The 11,175-nt window shown below is 35.9% G+C and overlaps 1 long non-coding RNA gene across 1 annotated transcript in view; it reads left to right on the forward strand.

Annotated features, from left to right (window-relative positions):
* LOC115523576 overlaps positions 1 to 3,207 on the forward strand; it is a 339,129-nt gene extending 335,922 nt beyond the window's left edge. The window contains exon 3 of the long non-coding RNA XR_003971784.1: positions 3,046 to 3,207. This is a non-coding gene — a long non-coding RNA (uncharacterized LOC115523576). The remainder of the gene's footprint in view (positions 1 to 3,045) is intronic.
* The last annotated feature ends 7,968 nt before the right edge of the window (positions 3,208 to 11,175 follow it).

An 11,175-nucleotide genomic window follows, 5' to 3' on the forward strand; every position in this document is an offset into this window, starting at 1 on the left:
GGTGACAGAAAGTATATTAGATATTGCAGAGTTATTAATTAGATACTGTCTTAATAATTTGGGTTGCTCTAACATGAATACCATAGACTGACTTAACAAATACTTATTTCTCATAGTCCTGGAGGCTGTGAAGTCCAAGATCAAGGTGCTGTCAGAGTAGGTGTCTGTGAAGCCTGCCTCCTGGTTCATAGATAGATGTCTTCTCTCTGTAATCTTACATGACTCAAGGGGTGAAGGGGGACTTCTGAGTCTCTTTATATGAGGACACTAATCCCATTTAGGAGGGCTCTACTCTAATGACCTAATTACCTCCCCTAAACTCTTTCCTAATACCATGACATTGGGTGTTAGAATTTCAGAATATAAATTTTGGATGAATACACGATTCAGTCTATTGCAGAAACCAACATTAAGAAATCACCCAGCTCTCAGGAAAAAAGGTAAAGATGACAATTAAGAGGAGAATATTCACTTTCCTCAGGGAAATAATAGAGCACAACCGAGTATTTGATTATCTTGTGTGAAGATTAACCGATTCTCAATTGATTTTATGAACCCAGCATGATTAGAATATAAAATTAGAGAAAAAGAATGGAGGAAAGGAAGTTCCTAATTTCACATATGAAAAATGTAATTTTACATAAATAAAATGTTTAAATTGAATTTTTGCATATTGAAAGAATAACTGCACAAATGAGTAGGTTAATCTTTAGAATGCAAAAGTTTTTCAATATTATGAAATCTTTTATAAAACAACACATCATTCAAAACAATATATTTTTTATAAAGTGGAAAAGAAGTAAAGATATCCATTATCACAAACTCCACTATGTTTAAAGCAGCTCAGAAGGTTATTGGTAATGCCAAACGACAGTAAAGAGGTGTAATAATTTTAACTATTGTAATGAATCATATAAAGCTATCACTATTTGAAAATGTACTTAATCAACTAAAATTTATTGGCAATAAAGTTCAGCAAGGTATTCAATTATAGTAGCTATACAGGGACGCTATAAATATTTACATATGGTAGAATATAAAATTGAGTAGAAAATTATTCTGTTTAATAATTTATTCTTAATTGATGTACCTTGAAGTAAGATTATCAAGAAATATGTAGGACCCAAATGATTAAAAATAAACAAAAAACTTAAAGAGGAAGCAAATAAGTCTTGATATTAAATGTTATGTAACAGTATGTGTAACATTTTTCTCCAAATCAATGTACATTTTTAACATAATCACAATGAATATTTTAATGAGTTTTGGAGGAAGCTTTGCAAAATAAATTTATTTTGCAAGGAGATAAAATAGTTAAGACTATTTTGACAAAGAAGAGTAAGGGTATAGAAGGAGCAGGGGATTTCATTAACCAAAAATAATGAAATAGTCTCAAAAGCTAAAATCATCAAAATAATAATAATTTGAAGGCAGTGACTAAATATATACTGAGCACATATAACTACTGAGACGTAGTTCAACTTGTCATGGTCATACATGTAGTATGGATGGACCTTTGTCAGAAACAAACTTATTTATATTCTGTTTTTTTTTTTTTCTTTCTTCCCTCTGCCCAGCCTCTTCACTGGGGATTGACATTAGGTCTTTAGTTTGGTGTAACTGTCAGATACGGTTGATGTGTTAGCAAAATTGTATGTGCTTTGCCCAGATCTGGAACATCAACAGGAACATCAAGAAAAACACCCAGAGTTATTAGCTAATTTCTTTCAGAAACATCAGGGAGGAAATAAAAGAAGAAAAAAGATAAAGATGGGATGAAGTAGTACACAAACAGCAGAAAATTAAGGGGAAAGAGGGAAGGAAGAAGAAAGAAAACAAAGGAAGGAGGGAGAAAGAAAAAAGGCAGACGGAAGGAAGAAAGAAGGAAAAAATTAAAATGAATTATAAATTTAGAGAGAACTGTGCAGATGAATAAAAAAAACTAGAAATTTTTAGACTTTAGAATATGGTGGATGAAGCTATTAAAAAGAACACATAAGAGTTTTAGGAAATGGAATATGGACAAATAATACTCTGGGAGGCAGAGTTGGATCCCTATTTCAAATTATATATTCAAAGTACAAAACGACCAAAATTTTGCATAATTTGCAAAATGTGACAAAATCGGTGTCTTGTAACGTATGAAAGCATCTTATGAATCAGAGGGGAAAAATCAAATTACTCGCTTAGAAAAGTAGGTAATGTATGATTTGTGAAAGACAAATAGAGTCAGTATTCACATACATGAAAGATGTTTAGACTCAGTAATATTGGAGAAATGCAAACCGAAGTATGAGTGGTCATTTGTTAACTTAGATTTTGGTTTGTACATATGAACGCATACACAAACAACGTTTTGGAAAGGTGCAAGGAAATGGGTTTTCATACACTTTTGCTGTTGGAACATTTGTGGAAGACAGATGGGAAATACGTGTGCTGACGTTGATGTTTTTCTTTTAGGAATTTATACGAAGGACAAAATTATAAGGGCCCACAAAAATATATATAATGATTACCAGACAAATGATGATGGCAAATCTATGCTCTGGAATAGTACATAACCGTTAAAAACTCTTGAAGGTTTCAAAATATGAAATGGCCAGATGTATTGTACAGGGAATGGAACTTGATTTCAAACTAGCACACCTGTTATGCATTAGCATTTTTGTTTAGTGTTCTGCATGTTGCTATTTTTATTTAAGAATATATCTTAGAATGTTCTTCATTAAGGAGCTTCAACTAACATTGCTTCTTTTTTAGTAATATGGTTTTGAAATCTCTTCTCAAAGCCAGTGTAGGCATTTGTCACTTTAGGGATGTCATGGTGGGGACATAGGGCTGACCGGAGGTTGCTGGAAAGCCTACTGGTGCCTGCCTGAGGTGAATAGAGGGATGTAGAAGGTATGTGCAGGTCATGTAATAATATCGTGTGTTATGGCATATCTTTACAACCATCGTTAAATGAAAGAAACTCTAAGGCTTCTGCTGATTCTAAAATTCTGTGGTTCTCATGTATCCTGTTTTTGTCTGTTCATTCCTTACCAGTCCCATCTTATACTGACTGTAGCACTGGGAACAAGAAGGATGTAGAATGGAAGTGGTGTCACATTTGCCCTTGCCCCAGTAGCAACTACATTTCTTAGCTGACGAGACAGAGTTTCTTTCCTGATCATCTGATGAACTGTTTTGATTCTGGGCTTTCACAACTATCTGCCAGTGATTCCTGTTTTGCTGAGAATCTATAGGTTCCTAAAATTGCTTTCATAAGAGTCTTAGGAAATTGTTCAAAACTGAGGAAGCCATTGTACATGGGGTAGTTGGGGAGTTGTGGAATGTAATCTCATGGCAAAATAAATGTCTGACATTCTATGTGAGTTTTTAAGTAGCCCTTTGGAAATCCCTTAAATAATTTTAATCAAAATTCCAAAAATGGAAGCAACACATATTGAAGTTTTTTAAATTGATGAGAGTATAACCAGTTTTTACAATTGCATACCTTACTGATATAATACAAATTGTGTATTGTGTGAGAATCATAAGTACGTTTGAATAATACTTTCTGTAGGTCCTTGAATAGATTGTGCTGTCGGGAAAGGAAAGAAAATCCATATTTACAATGAACTCTGAGGTTTACTTTTATGCGACTAAGGGAGTTCAAATACTTTCAATCAGCAAAACAATAATACCAACTACAAAATTTCATTTATATTCAACATGCTGTTTTTGGACATGAGGATCTGCCATCATATTTTTAAATGATGTTGGCTGAAATGATTGAAATGAAATGATTATTTCCAGAAAATTCAAGATTCAGAGCCCTTCTTTGTATTAGTACTTTTTAAAAAGCCTGATTTTGTTTTGTTTTGTTCATTATGCTGTGTGGAAGCATCCAAGTATTAGTGCGTTACACACTACACACTAAGGAAGAAGAATTAGAACCACGTCAATTAGCTGATCTTAAAATTAAACCCAAAATATGTTTGCCAGATTTTGTATATGTTGATAAATAATAATCCTGAACGTCCACAATGCGTTATGAAAAAGAATCAATACATTGCAATACATTGCATCAAAAGAGTAAGTGCTACCCTACACTACTGGAGTTTCTTATTTCACACCTCAGAGTGTGTCCTTAGCTCATCTATTTACAAAGGAAATGAATTTAAAAAGAAATGCCCTAGGGAGGTATTAAAATCTAGTTGATTCTTTGGTGACCTACTCACCTGAATTTCTGTGTAGCTTCTTTCTGCTTGTTCAGAATATGGTTTGGTATAAAATTTACTTCGTCCTCAATTCCTTCCTAGGGGGGAAAATGGCTTAAATAAAAACAAACACTTGACTTACTGATGTGTCCAATATTTTTCAACCAAATAAATGTAAAGTAAGCATTTGTTATTTGTGACAGTCAAGTGTCTCTCCTTGGAGTCAGGTATGGGAAGTTGAAGATAGGAGTGTTTTGGAGGCTGAGAGATGGTTGAGCCCCTTATCATCAAACACATCCAGGCTCAATCAGAAGCACTTACAAGATGGTCTATTTGAAGATAGCTTCTCTAGGGATACTCATCTTTATAAAGAAATTGATAATTCAGTTGGTTCGTCAGGAAAACACTACTTATAATCACTAAAAAATTCCATTTTCTATCTTTTAAGTTTGTGCAAGTCCATTTCTAATGCATTATCCGGCAACATTTAACTCATTGTTCAGTAATCCCAACATTTATTCTCTAACTTCTCATCTTCTTTGCTTATTTTCCTTTGCATTTTGTTTTCATATTCGCTTTGCTCTGCCATTTTTTTCTTGTCTGCCCTTTTAATGTGATAAAACATTCTATCTAAAATGATTTTGGTCTGTCAATATAGATTCAGAAAGGATTTTCTTTTTTAAGCTTTCCAGATTCAGATTCTTCTCCTTTCCCATGACATTCTTGCATTATGACTGAATTTTCTCTTATTTCTTTCTATAAGAATGAATGATTCATAGAACAAGAATGCTGAATTGGGAAGTATCTGTGTTTGGTTACACTGTGTGGTTCTTTCACCCCTTCTTTTCTGTCATACGTAATGAAGAGGTTTTTCCTTCCGCTTTTGGCTGTGCCTTTGAAATTAAAATCAGTCGTAGCGTCTAATGGCTCTAGAAGGACCTGGGAGGATCTTGGTGGTCTGCCACACAATTTAGAATCCATTCATAATATGCCAAAGATTCAGGGCATTTAAAAGATAGTTGTGCTTATTGATTACACTTAAATTTTTAAAGTTTCCTTTTCATTGGTGGATGTAGAATGGCACTTATAATATCTTGTTTCATGTTCATGTAAAAAGGATGTTAGATGTGAATTTTTCTGTTGTTTTGGAATTATAGCCAAGTATCCACACATAATAAAGAGATCATGAGACTATGAACAGCTTCATTAAGGAGTACCAGACCCAGTTATGGGGACATAAACATCAGTCCCTATTCCCTTCTTAAAGCACTAGATGAATCTAAGGGACAGAAGACATTGGGAATACGTTATCCTTATTAAGGAAATTGCTCTTTCCCTTCTTTGGGGGAAAAAGATGGAAGGTTCTATCTCGCCACTGAATTCAGGTATCCAAGAGAAATATAATCGTAACTAACATTTATTGAGTACTCAGTATGCAGCAGGAAATGGACTAAGCACATGTCACTTACCATGAACTCATCTGCTTCTCACAGCTACTCTCTGATGTGGGAGCTGCTATTATCTCCAATTTACAGATGAGGAAATTAAAGTATGGAAAAACATCTTGCTCAAAGTTACACACAGCTATCGCCCATCAGAATCTGGCTTCAACTCCATCCATGTTTTTTTGTATCTGGATGCTTTACTCATTCAAAGTCATATTGCCTCTCATTGACAGGGATTTGAATTATGGCAAGAAAAGAAGACTAGAACACTAATCCTTGATTGAACATCTACTTACACGTCAGGCTCGCAGATCTCTGTTCCTATTTAAGAAAGAATTAGAAACAGAGTGCTTGCAGATAGCATTGTATTTCCACTGTTTGTTATGGCAGAATGCATAGCATTCCTTTCCATCAAGTGGACACCATAGGAAGTAGAAAGTCTAGGTCTGTGTTTCCAAAAACAGAGTTGCCTGTCAGGCACAAGGACCAAAGAGTAAGAGAGCCGTGGAGGATGCCATTGCAGGAGGGAACTGGAGGGAGGATTTGGAACCAGTCGCAGCAATCTCATTTCCCATGCCTGGAGCAAAGGGAGGACCCTGCTCAGGTTTTCATCCCAGACCCCTTCAGAGAGTCAGCATTTGGATTTCTGCCTAAAGAACACAATTGTTGACCAAGAGAAGACTACAATTTTATTATTTTTTTTAAGTTCAGGTATAAATGACATACAATGTTCTGTGAGTTTCAAGTGTAGAACATAATGATTCAGTATTTGTAGAAACTGTGAAATGTTTGCCACAATGTCTAATTTCCCCATCACCACATAAAGTTACATGATATGCAGTACACTATTGTTGACTATAGTCGCCGTGCTGTACAAAAAAAAAAAAATACATGATGTATTTATCTTATGACCGGAAATTTGTACCACTTTACCCAGCCATCCCTCCTGTCTGGCAACCACCAGTTCTCTGCATCTGAGTTTTGTTTTGTTCACTTGTTTTGTTTTTCAGATTTTACATATAAGTGAAATCACAGGGGGTTTGTCTTTCTCTGTTTGGCTTATTTCACTTAGCATAATATCCTCAGGGCGCACCCATGTTGTCATAAGTGGCAAGATATCATTCTTCTTTTAGGGCTGAGTTGTATTCCATTGCATGTATATACTACATTTTCTTTATCCATTCATCTATCTTAAGTGACTTCCATATCTTAGTAACTTGTATATAAAGTTGCAGTAAACATAGGGATGCATATAAATATATATATTTTTATTCATTTATGTTAAACATTTATTTATTTTAGTAGTTTCTGTACCCAACATGGGGCTCAAACTTACAAACCTGGGATCAAGAGTCACACACTCCTTCAGCTCAACCAGCCAGGGGTCCCTGCATATATCTTTTTGAATTAGTGTTTTTGTTTTCTTTGGATAAATACTCAGTAGTGGAATTGATGGATCATACGGCAGTTCTATTTTTAGTTTTTCGGAGGAGCCTCCAGTTTTCCATAGTGGCTGCACCAGTCTGCATTTTCACTACCAGTGTATGAGGGTTCCTTTTCCTCCACATCCTCTGCATCTTTGCCAACAGTTGTGATTTCTTCTCTTTTTGATACAAGTCATTCTGACAAGAGTATCTCGTTGTGGCCTTGACTTGTATTTCTCTGATAATTAGTGATGTTAAACATATTTCCATGTGCCTGTTGCTCATCTGTATATCTTTGGAAAAGTGTCTATTCAGATCATCTGCCCATCTTAAAATAGGATTGTATTTTGTTATTAAGGTGCATGAGCTTTTTATATATTGTGAATATTGACCCCCTACCAGATAAATGATTTGCAAATACCTTCTCTCATTCAGTAGGTTAGGTTGCTTTTTTTTTTTTTTCATTGATGGTGTCCTTCACTGCAGAAGCTTTGTAGGTTGATGTAGTCTCATTTGTTTATTTTTGCTTTTGTTGTCATTGCCTTTAAAATCAGATCCAAAAAAAAAAAAAATAGTGCCAAGAGCAATGGCAAGAAGTTTCATGCCTATGTTTTCTTCTAGGAGTTTATGGTTTCTGGTCTTAGATTCTTTAATCCATTTTGAGTTAATTTTTTGTATGGTATAAAATAGTTGATCACTTTCATTGTTTTACATGTAACTGTCCAGTTTCCCAGAACCATTTATTGAAGAGTCTATCCTTTCTTACAATTAAATATATTTTTAAATGTTTTTTTTTAAGAGAGAGAGAGAGAGAGAGAGAGAGAACACACAGCAGGGGAGGGTCAGATAAGAGGAGACAGAATCTGAAGCAGGCTCCAACCTCTGAGCTGTCAGCAGAGAGCCCTATGCGGTGCTCAGACTTAGAGACTGTGAGATCATGACCTGAGCTGAAGTCGGACGCTTAACTGACTGAGCCACCCAAGCACACCTACAATTAAATCTTTAAAGTAAAAACAAAGTTTCTCATTTTCTTTGATTGTTATTTAAGCCTCACCCCTGAAGGTACTGGAAGAGAAGAAGAAGGTAGCCGGGAGGAAAATGAAGAGCAAGATTGGTCTTCTCTAGCCTGTGACTTAGGGGAAAAAATTATTGATGTAGGACTGAAGGGGAACATTAGAGAGCTCAATTAGATAAGAGATAAAATTTTAAGCTGTATTAACTGAATTGTTCACTACTTTAGTTACTAGAAAGTGGCTGGATCTGCCCAAGTTAATATTAAGGTACAGAAAAAAGTAAACAAAAATATGATTGCAGGGGGAAAAAGAATTGGGGAAAGTTAAATCCTTTCATGAGGTTTATCTATGGATTCAGATCGTTCAGTAAATTAGCCACATAGCCCTCTGATTTCTTATAGTAGATGACACCTACTGGCTTCAGATTAGAAATATATTCACATGATGATAATAATGATGTACTTGGGACAGTGCAAAATGGGAGGTTTTATTTTCTGTGACTGTGGTTTTTGAATTAAGTGTTGTGTACATAATGACTACATTTACAACTGCATTGTTTCTGTATCCAATAATCATATACTGAGTGTCTTCTTGAGACTTTTGTAGGCCATGTGGTAAATAAATATGAATGAGACATGTACTTTCTGAGTAAATCAGTGATGCAGTGCGGAAAATGTAAGTTGATAATTATCACAAAATCTAGTAAGTACAGTGGTGGAGACACAATGTTAGGAAGCACAAAGAAGGGCAAGCAGCCTTGTCAGGATAAATCAGGAAGGCTTCCTGGAGGAGGTCTAGATCAAAATATGAAATATATTTTAGAGGTACTATTCCTCACTTTCTACACTTTATATCCACCATTCTTGGAACATGTTAAGCCTTTATGCATATCAGGAAACTCTTTCAAAATCTAATCCGTAGTCATTCTTAAGATTCAGATGAAAAGCCATTTCTTTAGGAAAATGTAACCTGTACTGTAACCTGAACTGTAAATCTAAAATTTGTCTCCCTGTTGAAGTAACAGTACTTGCTGATTCCTTCACATCTCCTCATAAGTAATGCCTGTACTAACTTTATTAATACATTTGTATCCCAGGAAATCCTAAACATCATAACATTGAGAATCCTGTTTTCTTTACTATTGTACATCTAACATCTTGTAGGTACACAATAAATATTTTCTGCATTATTTTCATTAGAATTATTTAGTGATTCATTAAACAGTGTGTGGTTATTTTGGCTGCTGGCACTCTTTTCCTGCTGTTTTCTTGATTGAGGTGATTTTATTGTTCATGAGCTACCTATGTCTGGTGGGCCTGTTGCCTTTAACTACAATCTTCCCAGCTTCAGCTCAAGTCCTGGCATTCCATAAAAAGATTATTTGCCTTCTGTGAATTGCATCAAGGAATTCTTCTAGGCTCTGCATCTTTTTTTTTAATTGAAAAAAAAAATTAACGTTTATTTATTTTTGAGACAGAGAGAGATAGAGATGAACAGGGGAGGGTCAGAGAGAGAGGGAGACACACAATCTGAAACAGGCTCCAGGCTCTGAGGTGTCAGCACAGAGCCCAACGCGGAGCTCGAACTCACAGACCGTGAGATCATGACCTGACCTGAAGTCGGACGCTTAACCAACTGAGGCACCCAGGCACCCCTAGGCTCTGCCTCTTGAACCTACTTACATCCTCTACTCTCAATCCTTCTCTTTATATTCATTTATTTTTCTCCTCTGGTTCCTTCCATCAACAGCCCTGCTTCTGTTCTCACCAGTGCTAATCTTGTGGCCTTCACATGCCCTCTGTCTCCCAGCTCTGTCTTCATTTTACTTTTTACTGCTTTTAGGAAGTTTCAAGACAGTTTTGGTATGGGAAGAATTAAATCTGTTGCTTAGAATTAGAATTTTGAGCTGTCTCATGCTTTGGAAGATAGAAATAAATAAGCACAAATAAATGCAATATAATGAAATGTGATGTTATATTTAAATAGTGCTGAGATTTTCTATTTTTCATTACCAACGATTTATTTATTTATTCTTTTATATTTTTATTATTTTTTGTTTTTTTAATTCATTGTCCAGTTAGCTAACTTAAAGTGTATACAATGTGCTCTTGGTTTGGGGGTTAGATTCCCATGGTTCATCACTTACATACAACACCCATTGCTCATCCCAACAAGTGCCCTCCTCAGTGCCCATCACCCATCTCCCCCCCATCCCCCTTCAGTTTGTTCTCTGCATTCAAGATCCTTTTATGGCTTGCCTCCCTCTCTGTTTGAAACTATTTTTCCCCTTATGTTCCCTCATGATCCTCTGGTAAGTTTTTCAAGTTCCACATATGAGTGAAAACATAAGATATCTGTCTTTCTTTGACTGACTGACTGATTTCACTTAGCGTTATACCCTGCAGTTCCATCCACATTATTGCAAATAGCAGGATGTCATTCTTTCTCATTGCCAAGTAGTATTCCATTGTGTATATAAACCACATCTTGTTTATCCACTCATCCATCGATGGGCATTTGGGCTCTTTCCATAATTTTGCTGTTGTTGAAAGCACTGCTAAAAACATTGGAGTACATGTCCCCCTATGAATCAGCACTCCTGTAGCCTTAGAATAAATTCCTAGTAGTGCTCTTGCTGGGTTCTATGGTAGTTCTATTTTTAATTTATTTTTTATTTTTTAATGTTTATTTTATTTTTGAGAGAGAGAGAGACTTTGAGTGAGGAAGGGGTAGAGAGACAGGGAGACACAGAATCTGAGGCAGGCTCCAGGCTCTGAGCTGTTAGCACCGAGCCTGATGGGGTGCTCGAACTCAGGAACCACAAGATCATGACCTGAGCCCAAGTCGGATGCTGAACCTACTGAGCCACCCAGGCACCCTCTATTTTTAATTTTTTGAGGAACCTCCATGCTGTTTCTGAGTGGCTGCACCAGTTTGTATTCCGACCAACAGTGCAAGAGGTTTCCTCTTTCTCCACATCCTCACCAACATTTGTTGTTTCCTGAATTGTTAATTTTAGCCACTGTGACCAGTGTGGGGTGGTATCTCATTGTGGTTTTGATTTGTATTTCCCTGATGATGAGTGATGTTG

This window comes from Lynx canadensis, chromosome C2 (assembly GCF_007474595.2).
Source record: "Lynx canadensis isolate LIC74 chromosome C2, mLynCan4.pri.v2, whole genome shotgun sequence".
NCBI classification, from domain to species: domain Eukaryota; kingdom Metazoa; phylum Chordata; class Mammalia; order Carnivora; family Felidae; genus Lynx; species Lynx canadensis.